Source organism: Mobula birostris, chromosome 6 (assembly GCF_030028105.1).
Source record: "Mobula birostris isolate sMobBir1 chromosome 6, sMobBir1.hap1, whole genome shotgun sequence".
Classification (NCBI taxonomy): domain Eukaryota; kingdom Metazoa; phylum Chordata; class Chondrichthyes; order Myliobatiformes; family Myliobatidae; genus Mobula; species Mobula birostris.
In genome coordinates, this window is record NC_092375.1 from 181,694,624 (window position 1) to 181,708,716 (window position 14,093).

The 14,093-nt window shown below is 42.8% G+C and overlaps 1 protein-coding gene across 1 annotated transcript in view; it reads right to left on the minus strand.

Annotated features, from left to right (window-relative positions):
* LOC140198771 (voltage-gated inwardly rectifying potassium channel KCNH7-like) overlaps positions 1 to 14,093 on the minus strand; it is a 581,620-nt gene that overhangs the window by 32,413 nt on the left and 535,114 nt on the right. The window lies entirely within an intron of this gene.

A 14,093-nucleotide genomic window follows, 5' to 3' on the forward strand; every position in this document is an offset into this window, starting at 1 on the left:
CGCTGTAACCTCTGACAGCCCTCCACACTATCCACAACACCTCCAACCTTTGGGTCACCAGCAAATTTACTAACTCATCCCTCCACTTCCTCATCCAGGACATTTATAAAAATCACGAAGAGTAAGGGACCCAGAACAGATCCCTGAGGCACACCACTGGTGACCGACCTCCATGCAGAATATAACCCATCTACAACCACTCTTTGCCTTCTGTGGGCAAGCCAGTTCTGGATCCACAAATCAATGTCCCCTTGAATCCCGTGCCTCCTTACTTTCTCAATAAGCCTTGCTTGGGGTACTTTATCAAATGCCTTGCTGAAATCCATATACACTACATCTACTGCTCTTCCTTCATCAATGTGTTTAGTCACATCCTTAAAAAATTCATTCAGACTCGTAAGGCATGCCCTACCTTTCAAAAGCCATGCTGACTATTCCTAATCATATTATGCCTCTCCAAATGTTCATAAATCCTACCTCTCAGGATCTTCTCCATCAACTTACCAACCACTGAAGTAAGACTCACTGGTCTAAAATTATTGTCACATCTTTTTTTCTGCAAGTGAGGGGGGTTCAGGGATTTTTATTGTCGCTGTTTTTTTCTGCAAGTGAGGGAGGTCGGGGATTCTTATTGTCGTTTTTTCTATGGGGAGGGGGAGTGGATGGTATTGTTGCTTTTTTTTCTGTGTGGTGGGGGTGGGGGATTTTGAGGTCTGTGAGTTTTCTTTCTTTTCTATTCTGTGCCGGTGGAGGGGGGGAGGGGGAAGGAAGTCTTTCTTTCATCAACTCCATGGGCTTTCTGTATTTCATGGCTATCTGGAGAAGACAAATTTCAGAGTTGTATTGTACATGCGCACTTTGACAATAAAGTGAAACTCTGAACCTATGAACCTTTGAATTGCATACATCATCATGCTACCACATGATATGCGCACACCTCACTTAACGTAATGGCGAAGTTATGCCAGTACTTCAGACTCCAACGCCTTCTTTGAATTAGTTTAATGTTTTGACGTTACAAAAAATAACACTGTTTTGCTTGCTTCCGTCTGTCTGCTGCCAAGAGAAGCTTGAAAGTGGCCATTTACAGGATTTAGCATCGCTAGTGAGTTTTCTGCATTTGCCAATGGAGAATTGTGGAGGCTGGGATTTATTTGTTGGAGAATCAGGAGGAGTTTGTTCCCTCACTCACTCTATTCACTGGCATTCTACTTACTGGCCAGCCACAGGCTGACAAAAGAGAAAAATATAGCAATCCTTAGAGAATAATGGTCATTAAAATGCTCCCTCTGCTAACATATAATACAGAACAGGGCTGCATGGTAGTGTAGTGGTCAGCACAACGTTTTACAGCACCAGTGACCCAGGATCAATTCCTGCTGCTGCTTTCTGTAAGAAGTTTATACATTCTCCTCGTGACCGTGTGGGTTTCCTCCGGGTGCTCCAGGCTCCTCCCACAGTCCAATGCTATACCAGTTGGTAATTTAATTGGTCATTGTAAATTGTCCCATGATTTGACTAGGGTTAAATTGGCGGTTACTGAGCAGTGCAGCTTGAAGGGTCGGACAGGTGTTTTCTGTTTTGAATCTCAATAAATAAAATCTGTAACGCGCTGTAAGGTTTCACTGCTAATATAATGGCCTCTATGTAATGTTTCACTGCTAATGTAATGGTTTCTCTGTAGCAGCAATGTTTGGGTTATGACTAGAGATAATGGGGGCTTTGGAATGTGTGCTATCCAATGAGAGGCATGTTGTTCTTTTGTGTGGGGCTGGGAGCCGGGATTTCGCGGTCTTTTGTCGGTGAGGGATGAAGGGAGGAGACGCAAATGGAAAGGGTTGGTAGACCGGCAGATGGAGTTGGCTCAGAGCGAGGGTCTGATGGTCAACGACACTCGGAGGAGATCGAAGGGGAACGAATGGGTGAATCCGGGAACTCCAATGTGCACATTAGGCTGTTTCGTTAAAATGGGCCCTTTTTCTTTTTATTCTCTTTACTAATCCTATAGTCAGATTAAGATTTATAAAGTTCAGACATTTAATTGCATACAGTGTACTGTCTGATATTTTGCGGTTCGGATTTGTAACTGGGTAACACATCACGCAGCATCCACACAAACGAGATTTGGCTGGGCCAGAGGCTGTCTTCCCCCAGACAAACGCATGCTGGCCAAATCTGAGGGTTACAAATAAATAAAAAAAATGTAGCTCTTACAGGGGGCAAAATCAAAGGTGGCATATATTTAGATTCATGGAAGCCAGCCCTCAGGCTAACTGGTCCCTGCAGATCAATCCAAAGTAATCCTAGATGTCTGTGTTTGGCTCATATCCTTGTGAACATCTGTTTTCTATTTACCTGTCCAGGTACCTTTTAAATGTTGTTATTTACCTGGCTCAACATCTTCCTCTGGCAGCACATTCCATATACTGACCAGTCTGGGTGGAAAAGTTGTCCCTCAGGTTCCAATTTAATCTCTCCACTCTTACATCAACCCTATGCCCTCTGGTTCTTGACTCACCTGAGAAAGAGACTGTGTACCTTTACCCTATGTGCACGTTCGCACTATCGCCCCCAACCTGTTCAACATTTTCCTATGAATCTCAGCAACATCCTTGTAAATCTCTTTTGCTTAATGGCACCTTTGAAATTGCAATGACCACTGCCGACAGGTAGACAGAACCGATCCCAGCTTTTAGCCAGTTATTGGGATCATTGAACACCTCTGCTCCCTCTGCCTCAGGACCCAAATCTTCGTATTCATTAAGCTTATATTAAGTTTGAAATGGGTTTTAAATCCTTATGAAAACCTCCCTTCGTGTTACATTATGCTCAAGCTACTGGTGATTGACATTTACCAGCGCGCAGTGACCTTTTTCTTTTCTATGGTTAATCATTTCCCTGAGAGACAGGCCTACTCAGAACTTCACCAATTAGTCCATAGCCACTTACAGTAAAAATAAGACCACTCTCTTCATGAAGATTAGCGAGGCCAAGAATTTCAGATGTTAAAATACTTTTTTACCAACAGACACATTTCTACGACAACAAGGCTTAGGCTACTAAAATGTTACACCTGGTCAATCTTGCTGTATGCTTTCGAAACATGGACCATAACACCAGATCTCCAAAGAAATTTAGTAGCAACAGAAATGTGGTTTCTTAGAAGAATGCTGAAATATCATATAGAGATAGGGTAACTAATGAGACAGTACTCCAATGTGCCCATACAAAAAGAGCTTTAATGAGAACATTAAATGAGAGGAAACTTAAATTCCTGGGCTATGTCATCAGAAAGGGAGAAATAGAATGCCTTACATTACAAGGCCATATGCCTGGGAAACGCGTAAGAGGAAGGCAAAGAAGAAAATATATGGACACTGTGAAAGAACTAACAGATCTAATTGTGTGAGATATCATTGACGCTGCGTGGGATCGTTCGATGTGGAAAGCCATGATCACCCAAGTGTATAACGCGCAAGGCACATGAAGAGAGAGAAAATGCTTTACCAGCAAGTGGTTCAGAATAACGAAATGAAAGCTATGAACATGAACTACTTCTTGGGAAAAGCTGAGGACAAAAGGATCTGGATCCAACTGATATAATATTTAGCTTATTGTCTCAATGGCACTGAACAGAAAATAAATTATATGTTGTTACAGAGGACAAGTATTCTTGATAATCAGAAATTGGTAGGAAAAAAATAGCCAGAAGTGGCAAAGATTTACAATGGATTTACCACTGAGTAGCCCCATTATGTCAAGATTTACTCTGAAGACCATTTATCCAGTGAAAAATGAGCAGTTTTTGTAAGATTTAGCTTCGAACACCTGCTCAATATCAGCCAGACATTGAAAAATAACCTCATTATACAACGGATTTGTCAATAACCTGGAAAGGCAAGTAATATCAGAGTTTGATGAATGTTACTTTAATTTTATAATACGGCACCTATGCCTGAAGGTTAAACTGTAAGAAAGTGCTACAATACATCTTTGCTGACAAGTGCAAAGTACATTTTTAAGAGACACTGAATTTAGCAATTAGATGAGTTGTCGAACAATTTTTGGACAAGTTTGCCATTTATCAGCCTATTCAATCATCTTTAGGCAACAATGTACAGACAGCTATTAGAGGCAGGGCTCCCCATCTCAATACAGCTTTGGTTCTATTAATCGACTGACATACGCAGATTTTATGATGTTTATTCAATGACAGGAAATACAGTATCTAGTTGCTAATCATTACAAAGTATTTAGGTTTCAATTTCTAGTCTGTGAGAAGTTCACAGTTTAGAAACTGAAACCTAGAGACAGTTTGGTTTTTGTATATCATATACTGAGATATTTGAATTTTCTATAAGGTTTCCTTTCCTATTTTGTTTTTGTCTTTAGCTTGCATAATACAGTTAACCCCTTCAGGCAACTGATGCTGCCTTTCAAAGGTAATGCAGTATCCAATATTTACAAGAGCTTTTCCACTCAAGAAGGCTTGAAGATAATTCCATAGTTACTATCTCATAGAAGGTCTCAGCCCGAAATGTTGATTGTTTATTCATTTCCATAGGTACTGCCCGGCCTGCTGAGCTCCTCCAGCATCTTATGTACATTACTTTGGATTTCCAGCATCTGCAGAATTTCTCATGTTCAAAATAATCTCATAGTCACACAGGGCACTAAGGTAGCAGAGCGGTTAGTGCAAAGCCATAACAGCTGTAGGCATCAGAGTTCAGAGTTAAATTCCGACGGCATTTGTGTGGAGTTGGTACATCCTCCCTTTGAATGCGTGGATTTGCTCCGGTTTCCTCTTACATTCCAAAGATGTAATGGTTACTAGGTCAATTGCTGATTGTAAATTGTCCCGTGATTAGGCTAGGGTTGTTGGGTGGTGTGGCTCGTTGGGCTGGAAGGGCCTGTACTTCTCAATGAGTAGAAAATAAATCATTTTAAGAGGCATAATTTTAAAGTGATGGGAGGAAAGTACAGGGAAAGGCCAGAGGTAAGTCTTTTCACACAGAGAGCGTGATAGGTTTGTGGAACGCATTGCCCGGTGTGGTGGTAGAGGCAGATTCATTAGGAATTTTTAAGAAACACTTAGATAGGCACATGAATGATAGAAAAATGGAGGGCTATGTATGAGGGAAGGGTTAGATTGATTTTAGAGTAGGTGAAAATGTTGGAACAACATGGTGAGCCAAAGGGCCTGTTGTGTGCAGTAGTGTTCTATGTTTTATAAAAAGGAATATTTTTCAATAATCAAGTTAAAAGATTTCTCTCAGAAAGCAAGAGGCATGTTCAGTGTACTACTGCTCCTCAATCAGATGCTAAAGAGATAATTGTCAATGCATTTTAGCAACATGCACAAAATGTGAGAGGAAGTCAGCAGGTCAGGTGACTTCTATGGAAAAGAATGAACAGGCGAGAACCTTCATCAGGACTGGAAAGGAAGGGGGAAGTTGGCAGAATAAAAAGGTGAGGGAAGGAGAAGGAGGACTGGTTGGTAGGCGATAGGTAGGTGAAGCCAGGTGGGAGGAAAAGGTAAAGGGCTGGAGAAGAAGGAATCTGATAGGAGAGTGAACCATAGGAGAAAGGGAAGGAGGAGGGACACCAGGGGGAGGTGATAGGCAAGGTGAGGAATAGAAGAAGGGGGAAGGGTGAGGAAAAAATACTCGAAGGAGAAATAAATGTTCATGCCATCAGGTTGGAGGCTAGCTGGACAGAATGTGAGCTGTTCCTTGTCCACCCTGAGAGCGACCTCATCATGGCAAAAGAGGAGGCCATGGACCAACACGTCAGAACTGAAATGGGAGTAGGAATTAAAATGGTCGGCCACCAGGAAGTTCCGCTTTTTGGCGGATGGAGCAGTGGTGCTCAAAAAAAGTGGTCCCCCAATTTATGTCGGGTCTTACCAATGTAGAGAAGGCTACATTGGGAGCACCGAATACAAAAGACAACCCCAACAGATTTGCAGGTGAATCCTAGATGGATTGTTTGGGGCCCTGGATAAAGATGAGGGAGTAGGTGAATGGGCAGCTGTAGCATTTCTGTCGCTTGCAGGGATATGTGCCATGAGGGAGATTATTGGGAGGGATGAATGGACAAGGGAATTATGGAGGGAGCAATCCCTGTGGAAAGTGGAGAGTGGGATGGGGGCAGGGATGTAAAGACGTGTTTGGTGGCAGGATCCCACTGAAAATAGAGAAGATGCATTTAGCAGGTCAGTCAATTTGTCAATTGGTTTAGGATTTGCCTACGACTAAACCATCATCAGGTAAGGAAGAACGTAAGAGCATAGCACATCAGAATAGGGGTAAAGACAACAAAAAACTACACTGAAAACCTGAAATATGTGACAATCACATACCATGCTCACTCACCAAATAAAACAATTTCACATTGAACTCCTTGGTTTTAAATCTAGTAGAAAAACCAAGATGGGTATCCAAAATCATATCAAAAATAGATTATTTTTACTGATTACAACATTGAGTATCACCTGGCATCTTTTTTTCTCTGTATTAATTAGTCCCTGGTCATATAAAAGTCTATGTAAAAGTATGATATACTAACAGGGCACTTAGAAAATTACACCAGTCTGTGCACAAATTCCAGCTGGACATAAGCTGCATGTTCTTTGCCATGCCCCTAACCCTAGGAGGGCACCTGAAGAGATCATTAAGCAGCATCCTTCTTACTGAAACCAGGATTAACCTGGTCAGCAAAGTTCTCCATCAAGCCTGCCAGATACTTGGAATGTAAATCGCACCATGTGCTGGCGCCTGAACATGCTGAGACCTGCAGAAATATTTTGACAGCTGGCTAGGTCATGGCCCAGACTTAGCCAGCTGTCAAAAGTATCATAACTTAAATGTTTGTGAGTATTTCTGGCATTCTGAAATATTCAGAGGCTGCTAGGCTGAATTGTCCAGGCTTTGGCCAACAAGCTGAATGTGTACATTTTCAGAAACATGTTTTGAGACAATGTGGGTCTCAGATCTCAAATTCTTGACACACCATATCCAGAGCACTCTGGCAGCTTTTGTAAGCTTGCATCTGTCAGTGTTCAAAGGGGCTTTGAGGGTATGACAGTGCTTCGGTAACAGAGGACAACAAAGACGTTGCTTCCTGAATACTTTAGGGTGCATCTTATAGATTTTGTGCCGCTGATCATGAAAAGGTAGATAGATAGATAGATAGATAGGTAGATATACTTTATTGATCCCGAGGGAAATTGGGTTTCGTTACAGCCGCACCAACCAAGAATAGAGCGTAAATATAGCAATACAAAAACCACGAACAATCAAACAACAAGATGCAAACTATGCCAGATGGAAAATAAGTCCAGGACAAGCCTATTGGCTCAGGGTGTCTGACCCTCCACGGGAGGATCTGCAAAGTTTGGTGGCCCCAGGCAGGAATGACCTCCCGTGCCGCCCAATGTTGTATCTCGGTGGAATATGGCCGAAGTCCAACAGCAAAAAGTTCAATATCCGGTCTACAAACACGTTCCTCGATCGTAGTATGACCCAGATTGCACCATCCATTGTTAACCAGAACAGTAAGCCCCCAACTCCTTTATGCTTACCGCTCTCAATGCCATGAAATTTCCCTGTCATGCACTTTTTAAAAAAATCGCCTATATTTGTTACCAAAATTCATAATTCAAGTCAGAATAACTGATACCAAGACGAAGGAAGGCAGTTTTGTTGGTCCACAAATCAAACAGGTCTTCAATGACAGGCAATTTGAAGAACTTCTAGTGTGACTGGAGAAAATTGCATGGAAGGCATCCAAGGGTTCACTTTTTGCATTCCTATTTAAATTTCTTCCCTGCAAATCTTGGTGCTGTCAGTGACAAACATGGTGAAAGTTTTCACCAGGACATTGTGGTCATGGAAAACGGGATCAGGGCAAATGGAACCCATAATGCTGGCTGATTCTTGTTGGACACTTAAGCAAGAAGCCTCAGACACTGAGTACAAACAAAAATCATCAACAAAACATTTTTAGCTTCATTGAACAATTGGAATGTGTTAGAACTGTTATGCAATTAAATGCATTATATTCAATAAAAGTTAATTTCTTGTTTCCCCAAATTCCTGCATGATACAAGGAGTCTGAAATGATATTTGTGTTCAATTTCAAGTGGTGTACCATTAAAAAATGCTTAGGAAGCACCACTTTTGAAATAAAATGGTTGTCCAGTATAATCTGTCCCCAGCATGGAATACTGAGGCATTGTCCTTGAGTAGAGGCAGTGGTTCTAGGTACGTGATTTTATTGCTGTCCCATAGAATGAAAGTGAACAGGGTGTCACCTCTGACACTCGACAATCCCCTTGCCAGTCAGCTATGCAGTCCAGATGGTTATCTTTCATAAGGAGCTGATGCATGATGGGTAATTAATGCCAGGACTGTTGCCCAATGCCATCTACAGGCTTTCTTGCTACAAGTAGCAGGCACCCTTTGCCCATAACTTGCTATACCCAATGAGAAGCCATGGTAGAGGAACCCTAGAGCAGGAAAAGGCATACAAATCAGGCACAATAGATAGGCATGCAGATGAATAGATAGATATTTGAATGGCTTCTGTTTTGGCTAGATGTAGAAATAACGGAGAGGATTGCAGCTATTGGCAAGGCTGAAGCTTTGTGTTGTTGGTTTAGATGTAGACCTCCTCTGCTGTGCAGTGTAATTACCTCCAGAGCAATGCAAACATGGGAGGTATTGTTGGAAAATACTGATAACCTTCCTAAGGACACATTGTGGTGACTGTGTAGCTCACAGTGTAGACAGATTCTGCTGTTTTCTGTGTAGTTAGTGGGTAGCCATCGACTATCAATAGAAGCCGATTATTCTGATATGTTGGCTAAAAGGTGTAGATATTGAGATGGCACAAATTCAAAGTATTATGACTGCTTATTATTATAATTCAAAGTATTATCCATGATCACGCTGTCTTCCTGCCACCTTAACGGATGGAGTTCCTCTTGTCCTCACCGATCACTCCATGAGCCTTCACATCCAACACCTCATTTTCTGCAACTTCCACCATCTTTCACAGGACCCTGCCAGCAACCACATCTTTACCTTCTCTCCACTCACTATTTTATACAGGGACTGCTCCCTCCATGTTTCCTTTGTCCATTCATCCCTCCCCACTAATCTTCCTCCCAGCAGTTATCGCTGCAAGTGGAAAAAGTGATATACCTATCCATTTGTCTCCTTCCTCAGCTCCATTCAGAGTCCTTCCAGGTGAGGGAACACTTCACCTGCAAATCTGTTGGGGTCATTTATTGTTCCCAATGTAGCCTCTCTCATAGGTGAGACCCAACATAGGCTGGGGGAATGGCTTTATTGAGCACCTTCACTCCTCCACCAAAGGTAGGATTTCCTAGTGGACCAACCATTTGAATTCAAATCCCCATTCCCATTTCCATATGTCAGTTCATGGCCTCCTCATGTGTCACGATGAGGCCACTGCCAGGTTAGAGGAGCAATAGCTTATATTCTGTCTAGGTAGCCTCAAACCTGATGGAAGGAACATTGATTTCTCCAACATCTGGTAATTTTCCCCCTCCCCTTCTTACTTTTTCAATTCTCCACTCTGACTCTTGTTTTATGTCTTTTCCTCATCTGCCTATTACCTTTCCCTAATGCCCCTCCTCCTTCCCTTTCTCCCATGGTCCACTCTCCCCTCCTATCAGATTCCTTCTACAGCCCTTTACCTTTTCCACCTATCAATTTCCAGCTTCTTACTTCAAACCTTCCCGCCCCCAACCCACTTGGCGTTACCTATAACTTTCTAGCTTGTGCTCCTTCCCCTTTCCCTACCTTCTTATTGTGACATCTTCCTCCTTCCTTTCCAGTCCTGATGAAGGTTCTCAGCCCAAAACTTTTGACTGTTTATTCATTTCCACTGATACTGCCTGACCTGCTGAGTTCCTCCAGCATTTTGTGTGTGTTGCTCTGGATTTACAGCATCTGCAGAATTTCTTGTGTTTATTATTATGACAGCTACCTGGATGTGGACATCAACCACCTGGCTGTTCTGATTATGGTTGTAGATCTGCTGCTTGACCAGAGACTGAAAGCCTTACATGTATGAAATTTTTAAACAAAACTGGTGCAGTGCAAGGAAAAGCTGGAAACTTAGCAATTCCTGAAGTTTTTATTGCCTGCTGCTCTCTGGCAAGGAAAAATAAAATGAGTTCTACTTTCCTAAAATAGAAGCACCAGAGATTCTGGAGATGCTGTAAATCTGCACAAACGAAAAGCTGGAGGAACCCAGCAAGTCAGGGGAATGCTTATTCCCCTCCATAGATGTTGCCTGACTTGCTGGGTTCCTTCAGCATTTTGCGTGAGCTGCTCCTTAAACAGAAACTTCTGTGATCTTCCTCCTTCGGCAAGTACAAACTGATATGTCGCAAGTTTTCAAAGAATTCAGATCTATCGGGAGATTATTACAGTACTGCCATGTGTACTGATTACTCTGTGAGTTTCATTTCAACAGGAAATGTACGTGGATGACAATAAACTAATCAAATCTAATTTACAGCTCTTGTCAACACGTTTTGGGCCTGCATTGAAGTGCCAAACTTGACAGCACAAATTCATCACCTTCACAGGGAAGAGGAGTTCCCTGGTCAATATGTGCTGTCAAATATGCCACAAAGTTTGGAAAAAAACTTAATTTATTCCGACACATCAAAAAATAATGTACAAATAATTGATAATCTCTAAACAATAAAGGTTCTAGCATAGGAGAATGAGGGTAGATTTGACAGAGGTATACAAAATTACAAGGGGCATAGATTGGGCAAATATAAGCTGGATTTTTCTACTGAGATTGGGTGAGACTAGAACTAGAGGTCATTGGTTAAGGGTGAAAGGTAAAAGCTTTAAGGGGAATATGATGGGGAACCTCTTCTCTCTGAAGGCAGTGGGAGTGTGGAATGAGCTGCCAACAGAAGTGGTAAATGCAGTTTCGATCTCAATGTTTAAAAGAGGTTTGCAAAAGAAAATGAATGGGAAGGGAACGGTCAGATACAGGTTGATGGGACCAGGCAGAATGATAGTTCAGCATGGGCTAGATGGTCCAAAGAGCCTGTTTCTGTGCTGTAGTTCTCTAGGACTCTATGACTTCCACTCCGGTTCTGAGAAGTAGAAGATGGCTACACATGATTTTCTTGGATGTAGGAAAACCAAGGACATCACGCACAATGCACACCCAACAGACTTAGTTCTTGGTGCACTGGTAAGGTGGTCCAAGATAAATAAAGCTGCATGAAAAGTTCACCCATTGTTGCCCTTCCCAAAATGGCAAAATAAGATGAATTTAATTTTATTTGTGAGTGTGTATTATATTGGAAACTAAAAATGTTCAAAGAGCAGATGGTATGGAGAGGCATTCCACTGTGTACACATGGTGGCCACTCTAATAAATTTCTCCTCTGCCTAATAAAGTGGCCACTCAGTGTATGTTCATGGTCTTCTTCGGCTACGGCCCATCCATTTCAAGCTTCGATATGTGGTGCATTTGTAGATGCTCTTCTGCGCTCCAGTGTTGTAACATGTCAGCTTGAGCCAGTTTGGCCATTCTCTTCTGACCTCTCTCACTAACAAGGCATTTTCACCCAAAGAATTGCCGCTCAGTGGATTCTTTTGTTTTTCACATCATTCTCTGTAGATGTATGTGTGTATGTGAAAATCCCAGAAGATCAGCAGGTTTCTGAGATACTTCACATTCCCATTTGGAAATGTCCATACATGGCCCCCTCTACTGCCATGATGAGGCTAAACTCAGGTTGGAGAAGCGACACCTCATATACCGTCTAGGTAGTCTCCAGCCCCTTGGTATGAACATTGAATTTTCTAACTTCCGGTAATTCCCTCCCCCTCCCTTCCTCTATCCCTATGTCACTCTGCCCCCTCCCCCAGCTGCCTATCACCTCCCTCATGGTTCCGCCTACTTCTACTATCCATTGTGTTTTCCACTATTCTTTCTTCACCTTTCCTGCCTATCACCTCCCTGCATCCACTCCACCACCCCTTTATCTTTCCCCTTACTGTTTTTTCGCCTGGAACCTACCAGCCTTCTCCTTCCCACCCTCCCCCCACCTTCTTTATAGGGCCTCTGCCCCTTCCCTCTTCAGTCCTGACGAAGGATTCCGGCCCGAAGCATTGACTGATCATTTCCACGGATGCTGCCCAACCTGCTGAGTTCCTCCAGCGTATTGTGAGTGTTGTTTCTGAGATACTCAAACCAACCCAGCTGGCACCAGTAACCTTTCCATGGTTAAAGCCACTTAGATCACATTTCTTCCCCATTCTGATGTTTGGGCTGAACTACAAATGAACCTCATGACCGTGCCTGCATATTTTAATACATTGAGTTGCTGCCACTTAATTGGCTGTTTAGATATGTGCATTAACAAGTGTGTGTACAGGTGTACTGCATAAAGTGGCCACTGAGTGCATGTACAAGTTTAATAATTTACATAATCTGTGCCTTCAGCTATCCTAAGGTAACAAAATCAATTGTATAGAGGTTTTTGACCAATGAGAATTCAATAATGGGGAATAAAAGAAGTAGTTACATTGATGGCTTAGAAGTCCAGAGACACGGCTAATAATCTAGTAGATTTGTTTATCTATTTATTTATTGGGATACAGGATGGAGAGGGCCCTTCCAAACCTCTGAGCTGCGATGCCCAGCAATCCCCTGATTTAACCCTCGAGTACCCATAGGACAGTTTACAATGACCGATTAAATACTGAACAACACACACAAAATGCTGGAGGAATTCAGCAGGCCAGGCAGCATCTATGAAAAAGAGTAAACAGTCGAGCTTTCAGGCCAAGACCCTTCATCAGGACTGGAAATAAAGATGAAAAGTCAGGGCAAGAAGGTGGGGGGAGGAAGAAATACAAGGTAGTAAGCGATAGGTGAAACTGGGAGGGGGGGAGGGTGAAGTAAGAGCTGTGAAGTCAATTGCTGATTGAGATAAAGGGCTGAGGAAGGGGGAATCTGATAGAAGAGGACAGAAGACCATGGAAGAAATGGGAAAGGGGTAACCCACTGATTCTCACAGACTATATCTTTTCCAACCAACCCTGTTACTTGTAAAAATGCCATCCCCTTCTCTCAATTCCTTCGTCTTCGCTGCATCTGCTCTCAGGACGAGGATTTTCTTTCCAGAACTAAGGAAATGTCCTCCTTCTTCCATCGTCAATGGTGCCCTCACCCGCATCTCTTCCATTTTGTGCATGTCTGCCCTCATCCCATTAACCTGCCTCTCTCAGGGATAAAATTCCTCTTGTCCTCACTAGTCTGACATAGTCCTGACATAGATTGGGAGACTGCTTTGTTGAGCACCTTTGCACCACCTACCAGAAAAAGTGGGATCTCCTGGTGGCCACCTATTTCAATTCTACTTCCTATTCCCATCCCAACATGTCAGTCCAGGACCTCCTCTACTACTGCACACTCAGGTTGGAGGAGCAACACCTTATACTCCATCTGGGTAGCCTCCAACCTGATGGCGTGAACATCGATTTCTTGAACTTCCGGTAATTGCCCCTAGCCCACCCCCCCCACCCCTCACCATTCCCATTTCTATCTCTCAGATTTCCAGATAAATGCAGAATAAGGCATCAGTAAAAGTAACTAATGGTAATTTGAGTTCATCAATAAACAAAGTGAGCAAACTGGTGGAGGAACTCCATAAGCCAGGCAGCTTCTACCGGGGTGGGGCAGAGAAATGGTCAATAATTCAGGTTGAAGCTCTGCGACAGTGGAGAGGGAAGACTGACGGTATAAAGAGGAGAGGCTGAGTGGTAAGTCAGAGATCTGGAAGGTGGAGTTGCGAGACAGAAGCTAATGATGGTAGATCAAGGCAGATGGGATCAAGGAAGGGAAGGGCGAAGCTGGAGTGATAAGCAGGAACATAAAAGTCATACATGCTGGAATGTGAGAATAAAGGAAGGTGATAATGAGAAACATTCGGGGAGAGAATGGCAGATGGAACCAACTGGAGGAGGGGATCAAGTGGATAAAATGGTGTGAGTAGTAGGGGGATAGAACCAGAAACTGAG